The sequence below is a fragment of the Phaenicophaeus curvirostris genome, chromosome 24 (genome assembly GCF_032191515.1).
Source record: "Phaenicophaeus curvirostris isolate KB17595 chromosome 24, BPBGC_Pcur_1.0, whole genome shotgun sequence".
Classification (NCBI taxonomy): Eukaryota; Metazoa; Chordata; class Aves; order Cuculiformes; family Cuculidae; genus Phaenicophaeus; species Phaenicophaeus curvirostris.
In genome coordinates this window covers 4,055,981-4,064,821 of record NC_091415.1, presented here as the reverse complement: position 1 = coordinate 4,064,821, position 8,841 = coordinate 4,055,981, and the positions used below count along the sequence as shown (strand labels likewise).

The 8,841-nt window shown below is 51.4% G+C and overlaps 1 long non-coding RNA gene across 1 annotated transcript in view; it reads left to right on the top strand.

Moving 5' to 3' along the window:
• The first annotated feature begins 289 nt into the window (after window positions 1–289).
• LOC138730650 (uncharacterized) overlaps window positions 290–8,841 on the top strand; it is a 67,529-nt gene continuing 58,977 nt past the window's right edge. The window contains exon 1 of the long non-coding RNA XR_011339061.1: window positions 290–344. This is a non-coding gene — a long non-coding RNA (uncharacterized lncRNA). The remainder of the gene's footprint in view (window positions 345–8,841) is intronic.

Sequence of the window (8,841 nt, the reverse complement as noted above, 5' to 3'; positions counted from 1 at the left end):
CTGAGAGTTGGGGTTGGTTAGCCTGGAGAAAAGAAGGCTCCAGGGAAAGTTCCAGCACTGAAAGGAGCTCCAAGAAAGCTGGGGAGGGGCTCTTGATCAGAGAGTGCAGGGATAGGATGAGGAGGAATATTTTTTAGCTGCAAGATGGGAGATTGAGATGAGATCTTGGGAAGAAATGTTCTCCTGTGAGGGTGAGGAGACCCTGGCCCAGGTTGCCCAGAGTGGTGGCGGCTGCACCATCCCTGGAGGTGTTCAAGGCCAGGTTGGATGGAGCTTTTATCACCCTGTTCCAGTGGGAGGTGTCCCTGCCCGTGGTAAAAGAATGGAACGGGATGGGCTTTGAGGTCCCTTCCAACCCAAACCATTCTCTGCTTCTATGGTTCTAAGGCAGACTTTCCATTGCTGGGTGCTTGGCTGAGGCTACAAATTTCAATGAAAAAGGATGGAAAATGTGAATGACAGTGACTGGGGGTTTTGCATCAGTCCAAGAAATCCCGCATCGGCCTCAGGAAGGCGGTCACTGCCCCTAAACATCTTATAGTGCAAGGAAAATACAGTCCTGTCGAAGACGTCAGCCTTGCTGGGCTATTCCCAAGGAGCCGGCTGTTTGATTCTCTTGTTGCCTGTAAATCCCCGACACGCTTAAAGCCTCTCTCCTGATAGGGAGCCTAACGCCTGAGCCCTGAATAAACCTGCTGAAACTCTCTGGCTTAGCATACCGAATGTAATGTTCTTAGCCAGCCTCATCATGGCAAATCTCCATATTTCTCAGGGATAAACACTCACCTCTCCTCCCTCTGTCTTCTGCTTTATGACTGATTTTCCACTGTGGTTTTGGCATTGGGCTGTAATTTCTCAAAGGATGCTGAAGCCACCCCAAATGTCTCTTTGTTTTATTGTACCCCCTCTCTTGCAGGGCATTTACCCACGCAGAGTGGTTTGCAGACAGCTCTTTCTTTAAGGAGGAGGGTTTTACAAAAAAAAGGAGCTGGGGGAAATACCTCCAAGAGCCTTTCGCAGAATGCTTTGGCTTGGAAGGGACCTCAAAGATCACCCAGTTCAACCCCTCTGTAGGAACTGGGACATCTTTAACAAGATCAGGCTGCTCAGAGCCCCGTCCAACCATCAGTGGTGGTGTGAAAGTCCTGAGTGGGTTGCAACTCCTCTGAGGTTCATACTGAGGGTTTGGAATTACTTGTGCCGCCTCAGGCAGGAGCTGCTTGGTTTTACACTAATTCACCTGCATTGCTGGTGCTCCCTTTTTGAATTTCAGATGCGAATGGAGCTGAAATCCCCATGCTGGCCAACACCGCTGCCTCTTCCTGAGCTGCTGCTGGTGCAGAAAACCAAACAGGACTTGAAAACCGTGCAAAACAGAGAGAAGACATCGTTTAGTGTTTGCTAGCAATGGTTGGACTCAACGATCCAGTGGCTCTCTTCCAACCTGGTGATTCTATGATTCTAAGACTGTGCTGGGCCAAGCAAAGCAAGCTCAGAGCTGTCCCTGTCTTCAAAACACACAGAGTTGTGCTATAAAAAAGTTGGGTAGGGAATGTTTGAGGCTGTTGCAGCAATCCAGGGAGTCCCTAATTGAGCTGCTGGGCTGGTGCAGTGCAACCAGGAGCTGGCAGTGGTCTCTCTCCTCCTGCATGGGTGGACAAAGGGAAAAAGTGATGCTGAAATGGGAGAGACTGGGGAGCTGTTGGGAGGAGGAGACAGACGGGTAGGGATTGTTCCTAGAGCACTAGGGGAGAAATGAGGATGTAGATCACCAGAATTGGCAAGGGACAGGCCATAAAGCAAAAATAAAAAGGTATTATAATTTATGATGCACAGTAAAAATATCCTGGGAACTGGGTTATTAAGAAGAATTCATTCTCTCGCCAACTCCGTGTATCTTTAAAGATGATAAATGACATTATGATTCCTCCTTATATCTGAGAGCTGGGGAATTCACTCCTCCTTGGAGCTCTGTCCATGTCTCTGTGCTCCACAAAGGACGAGGGTTGTTGAGCATGCGTGTCCCCCAGACCCGGGTTGGGGACACTGCTCTCGGGGTGCTGTGCCTGGGGTGCTACAGGCATCTGCTCACCTGATGCACTGAATTGTGTGCGGACGTAGTGTTTTGTGTGTCTGTGTGTGTTTTACAGGGCTGCAACCAGAACTTCTGCCAATGCTTTTGGGGGCCTCCCATCCCCAGACACAGATCCTCCTGCATCCGTGGTGCACGTGGTGTCCGAGTGTCTCCAGATGCCATGGCAGAGCCCATTGGAGGAGCTCCTGGATCACCATCTCATGCAGGGTGCGTGGTTGGGGTCAGCGGGAGAAATTCCTTTTGTCACATAAAGCCATGGAGCCTTTGACCCCAGACAGGGATCTGGAGCAAGAGGTGGGTGAGGACTAATATTGGGTGATGGACCTTGGGGTTGGCCCCGACTGCCGCAGGAGGAGTTGGCCTCTACCCAGCTGAACACTGCGGAGCACTGTGTTAATGTGGATTAGTTGTTCACAAGGTGGATTTTAAGAGTCAGGAGAGGAAAATGAAGCCAAAACTTTCTTTAAACCGGTACAAGCAGCCTTGGCATCTCTTCCCTCCCCTCTGCACAAAGCCAGCCAGCTGGGTTTCTTCTCTGATAAGAGCCCTTGATGCCTCCGTGCCTCCAGGCGCTGAATAAAAGGCTTTAATTAGCCACTGCCAGGCACCGGCAGCACTGCTGACAGCAGGGAGGTGCCTTCTGCCCACACCTTGGGAAGCAAAAGCTTCCTACAAAAGGAACCGTTCCCATTTCATGTGCAGAAGCGTCCGCTCCTCCGCCCGCTGCTCTGGAGCCTGTGGGCAGAGCCTGTGCTTGGCCCTCTACACCTCCAGGATGCATTTTCCAGGGAGGTGGTTTCCCTCTCTTCACTCTCTCCCACCTCTTGAGTGCTTTCTTGTCTTTCCTGAAGGATGTGGCTGCAGCAGAGTGGTTTGCACAGCTCCTTGCATGGCTGAGGTGAGGGGTTTGTGGTCTTCCAGCCACAAGCAGCTCTTTATAATCATAGAATCATAAAATCATTAGGTTGGAAAAGACCTTTGAGATCATCAAGTCTAACGGTACCTGTCCACCACAAATCATATCGCTAAGTACTTAATCTACCCGTCTTTTAAACCCCTTCAGGGATGGAGACTCAACCACCTCCCTGTGCAGCCTCTGCCAGTGCTTGAGAATGCTTTCAGTGAAGAAATTTTTCTGAATGTCCAATCTGAACTTCCCCTGACACAGCTTAAGTCCATTCCCTTTTGTCCTATCACCTGTCACTTGTAAGAAGACCAATACCCACCTCTCCACAACCTCCTTTCAGGTAGTTGTAGAGAGCAATGAGGTCTCCCCTCAGCCTCCTCTTCTCCAGGCTAAACACCCCCAGCTCTCTCAGCCGTTCCTCATAAGGCCTGTTCTCCAGCCCCTTCACCAGCTTCGTTGCTCTTCTCTGGACTCGCTCCAGAGCCTCAACATCCTTCTTGTGGTGAGGGGCCCAGAACTGAACACAGGATTCGAGGTTTGGTCTCCCCAGTGCCGAGTCCAGAGGGAGAAGAACCTCCCTGGCCCTGCTGGCCACGCCGTTTCTGATCCAAGCCAAGATGCCATCGGCCTTCTTGGCCACCTGGGCCCCTGCTGGCTCATGGTCAGTCGCTGTCAACCAACACCCCCAGGTCCTTCTCCTCCAGGCAGTTTCCAGCCAGGCTTCTCCTAGTCTGTAGCTGCCCAGGGTTGTGCCCCAAGTGCAGTCGAGCGCTGCAAAGGTCACGAGCTGTCAGCTGGCTGATCCACCCGCTTGGGCTTGGTCGGCACCTGGAAAGTTCCAGATTTTCCCAAGCTCATTGGCAAGGCAGCCAGCTCCTGCACTGCCAGCGGGCTGGGAACACCTCCCTGGTGCTCCAGCTAAAGCCTCGCTGCATGACATGGTCCCTGTCCCTGCAAGGCAAAGTGGAACTCGGGGAGAAGGCAGTTGCTTCAAGCAGCAAATAGTTGTAGGGATTGACAAGCCCCACTGCTTCCAGGCACCCTGGTCTCTTCTGGGTCTCCTCCTCTCTTCATGCAAAACCTATTAAGCGTAGAAAAGCCTCAAGTATTCCCCAAATGAGTTATTAACCAGGTCCTGGTAACAGGTGTTCCTTTAAAAAGGCCTCGAAAGCCTTCAGAAACAAGGGGAGCGGGAGTGCTTGGCTTTAATCATACACCAAAAGCAGATTCATTTTCACAGCAGGATGGCAAGCTGCCTCATCCGATAAAAACACACAATACCGTGGGGAGGTGTGTGCTCCAGTCCCAGCTGCAGCAGGACGGCGTGCCCAGCCAGCGCTCTGGCTTCCCTACTTGTAATTTCTTAATCTAGTTTCAGAATATTTTATTACTCCCGGCTCTCATCTGCTTTTTGTTCTGTGTGGTGCTCCTTCTTCCCTCCTCCCTTCTCGCTCCAATTAAATTAGGCGCTGCAACCCATCGCTTTCGCCCGGGGCTGCTCCACCTTCTGCTCTGCCTCCTCCTCTGTCTCAGCATCTGATGCTGCCCAGCGTGGGGTGCCTGGGGCAGAGAAAGGGGCTGTGTTGTGGCCTCCAGGCCATGCTCCCTGGTGGGGATGCTCTCCTCTTAGGCATTTAAAACCACGAGGGTCCCGGTGCTGTCACCCATCCTTGGGCTCCCTGTGCCAGCCCAAGCATTGAGGTGAGTTCAGTAAAGTGGGCTACCTGAAAGCAGAATTGGTGTTTTCTATGTTGCCCCGGAGAATCTGCTCCTTTCTCTGCAGTTCTCCACTACAAATGTGTTTATTTGCAAGCAAGTGATGGATGTGACAGCAGGAATACCCCTTGCTGCCACCCCTCCTGCTCCCCTCTCTGCCCAAGGTTTTTTGCGTGCCTTTGTCCATCTGTTACTCCGAGGATGCTGTTGGGGACAGCCAGTGATCATAGAATCACCAGGTTGGAAAAGACCCACCGGATCATCGAGTCCAACCATTCCTATCAACCCCCTTCTCTGCTTTCAGGGCTGTATCCCCATGGGGTGCACCCCTTAGGGGCTGATTTAAGAGCCATGAGGCTGCCTTTGCATAGAAGTTAGTAAGAAGGTGCCCAAACTCCCCATGCCTACAGCTTGTCATAACCCTGGGGACCCCTTCCTGGGCTCTGGAGGCTCTAAAATTGATGTTGAAGGAGCAGAGCAGCCAAGGGACGTGGCAGGGACAGCGTGATGTGATGCTCTTGGCAAGAGCTCCTTGCTGCAGCAACTGGCCTGTGGCCCCTTTCCTGCAGAAAATAAAAATTGATACTTTTCTACGTTTTTAATTAACTTGGATTTTAGCTGAAGAAATGAGAGGAGAAGAGATACGAAGGATAATGGGCAACCAAGCGCACATCCCTTCCTACCTCCCGATGGCTTTTCAGCCACAGATATTCGAGCACTTGATTTCATTTTGCTGCCTCCAATAGAACACACGTTGAAAGGGAATTGTGGGGCAGATGGAGGGAGGGAAGAGAAGCATCATGAGCGGGGAACCAGCGCCAAAGAGGAGGGTGGAGACCAGTCCCATCGGTAACGGTTAAAGAGGGAGCGAGTAATAAACAGGGCTGGTGGACACTTGGCAAGATGAATGGTGCAGAGAAAAATATGCTTCTTCCAAACTTCGTGGGGATAAAAATGATTTAAAGAGACGCCGTCAAGATAAAAATCATATCTATTCAAGAACAACTCCTTACAAGTGTTATTAATAGTACCCGAGATATTGTTATGCTGGGAAGGGCTTTAAAATATTGCGTTTGCTTTTTGCTGTCCGCCCTGCCTGGTTTAATTTCTGCAGCGTGCTCAGCCAGAGAGCACAGTGGTGCCTGGGCAGCAAGTGTTGGAGCAAAAGCAAGACGGCAGGGTCACAAAGACTCTGATTTCCCTGAATTCAGCTCCTCGGCATCCTTGGGGACGTGGTTTAGGGGTGTAGATGTATTTCTCCACCCTGTGCTCCAGTTGTGAGCATCTCTGGTGCCCTGAGCCGCCCTTGCATGGTGATGCTGAAGGCAGCAGATGCTTTGCTGTGTTATCCTGATGCCGATGCTGCTGTGCCCTTGCAAAGCCTCTCCCTGCTGGCACCCCAGGACTGGAGCCAGGTTAGGATGAGACATCAATGAAAGCCTCCAAGCGCTGGTGCTTTCGCTGCATCCCTTGGGAAGCTGCGCTTTGACTGCTGGATGAAAGGCTTCTCCAGCATCACAGGCCCCCTCCCTGGGTGTTTAATTACAGGCTGTGATCCACTTGTCTCCTAATCTTCTCTTCTCCAACATCAAGGCGCCGCTTACCCGGGTGCCTGGGATCTGGGTCTCCGTCGCTGTGGTTCCTGCGGGGCAGGGGTGGGAGCAGAGCTGCCCCAAGCACCATTTGGAGATGTGAGATGGGTGGGCAGGAGGAACAGGCTGGTGCCCCACCATGCTCCAAAAATGGGGAGTGGGGTGGGTCCTCAAAGCAGGTTCATGGAATCTTGGCAATAGGGAAAACCGAGTCGTCCCCAGTTTCTCCTGCTCCTTCCTGCTGGCTGGCCAACTCCACAACCCTGTTTGCAGCTCCAGACTCAGCTGCAGCCCCACAGGGGTCAGAGGGATGGGATGAAGTTGAGTATTGCTCAACGCTTCTGCTCGTGTGTCCCACCTCTTCTCAAAGATCTGAAGTTTCTCCATCCACCTCTATCGCTGGTGCTTAACTCTCTGCAGAGCTTCTCCTCCCACCCAGCCTAAATCTCTCCATCTCTGACACCCATTTTTCATTTCTGTGCACCCAGGGGACAGGTGCTATCTTGCTCCCTTGCTCCTTTGCAAACTGTGGTCGTGTCTCCCCTCTATCTTCTTCGAACCTCTCAGCCCTGACGTTCTCCATCCCTTCCTGCAGCCCTCACTTTGCAGCCCCCCCCTCCCCAAGTCATTTCTGGTGCTCTCTCTGGGCTCGTTCCCAGCACTTGACATCTTTCAGCCACATGAAGATTCATTTCTGCTGCCTGGCCTGCCGGTACAGCAGGAAAAAGGGGATCGCTGCTGTATTTTAAACCGACTGGTTTGAAAGCTATGAAAGCAGAACTGAGAATTTAATGGCACGTTAAATATACAGCTGATTGTTAGGTCCAATTCCGACTTCAAAGCAAATATGGGCTTGGGAATTAAGGATGAAGATGAGTTTCACTACAAGGTAAATAAAAATTAACTGATGGTGGTATAAATATATCCCTGCATTAAAAGCGGGCATGTGTTTTTTAAAATACACTCAATTAGAGGAGCGAGAGTTTGGGGTTGTTTTTAATAAGAGCTTCATAAACATGGCAAAATTTCAAGGACTTACAAACAATAAAAATATCCCCAGCTCCAATGCCTAACTGATGTTTATGACTGTTTAGTGCTCCTCGCATAAAACAAAAGCACCGCCACAAATTAAACCGGTTGCTTTCTACCTCTTGTCCCTGATCTCTGCAGGAGGCTCTAAACCTCGGGATTGAGGATGCAGCAAGAGGACATTGGCACGTCCCTGAGGCTGATGCCTGGCTCGCTGCATGCGAGGGATGGAGAGGTGGCACAGGCTGGGAAATGGGGTGGAAGAGAGTAATTACAGGAATTAATTAGGTAGGGCTGTCCCTTGGATGCAAATCCCTGGGCGTGGGTGCAATTAAGCATCATCCCTGATGATGCTCTCACGGGGATGTTTATACTTGAGGGTGTTTGGAGTGAGCCCTGTGTTGCGGCTGGGCTGTTAGTGTTGCTGATGCTGAAATGGAAATGTGAAAATAATAAAAATCAGCTAAAGCAGCTTTTTACCAGCTAGGCTTGCACTTTGTGTATGCAGCACCTTTAGAAACGTGCTGCTGGTTTGGGTCTCATACGAGGACAGGCAGGGAGAGTTGAGATTGTTCAGCCTGGAGAAGAGAAGGCTCCAAGGAGACCTTATAGGAACCTTCCAGTACCTGAAGGGGCTACAAGAAAGCTGGGGAGGGGCTGTTCACAAACGCTTGGATTGATAGGACAAGGGGCAATGGGGATAAACTGGAGAGGAGCAGATTCAGACTGGATATTAGGAGGAATTTCTTCACTATGAGAGTGGGGAGGCCCTGGAACAGGGTGGCTTCCCCATCCCTGGAGGTGTTCAAGGCCAGGTTGGATGGGGCTTGGAGCCCCTGATCCAGTGGGAGGTGTCCCAGCCCATGGCAGGGGGTGGAACTGGATGATCTTCAAGGTCCCTTCCAACCCAAACCATTCTATGATTCTATGGCAATGAATCCCAGCTCTGGCTCTCGAGCAAGAAGGGTTTGGAGCTTGAAGGGTATTGCATGGCCAGAGGCTCTGCAGGTCAGTTCAGACCAGAAAATCATCCAAAAAACCAAGGCAGAGGAAGAGAAAACAAGGGAACGAAAAGCTCCTGCATCGGGGAACGGTTGCCTCTGATTGTTACCAAACTTCTTGCAAATGCGGAACAACAAAGAAGTGAAATGCAGAGATAATTAAAGATGTAATTGTACACACGCAACTGCTTAATTAAGCTTTTCCTCTTTAAACCTGGCAGAATCTGCTTACAAGGTGCGAGCGCGAGGGGAGGTTGCCCATATGCTGGGCCATCTGCACCGCAGTGAGGGAGGCGACAGCCCCATCGCCGCAGCCCAGGTAGGAGGAAAAGAGGCTCGGGAGTGAAAGAACCCCCTGAAAAGAGCATCACAGCCCCAAGTTTGGCTGTGGGGTGGAGGCAGGGGGGTGTCACCTAGACTGGGGGTACAGGCTGAGGGTGCAGGATGCTCTATCGCAGCCTATTCAGGTGTCCCAGTCGCTGCCTGTCAGTCCCCAGCCTG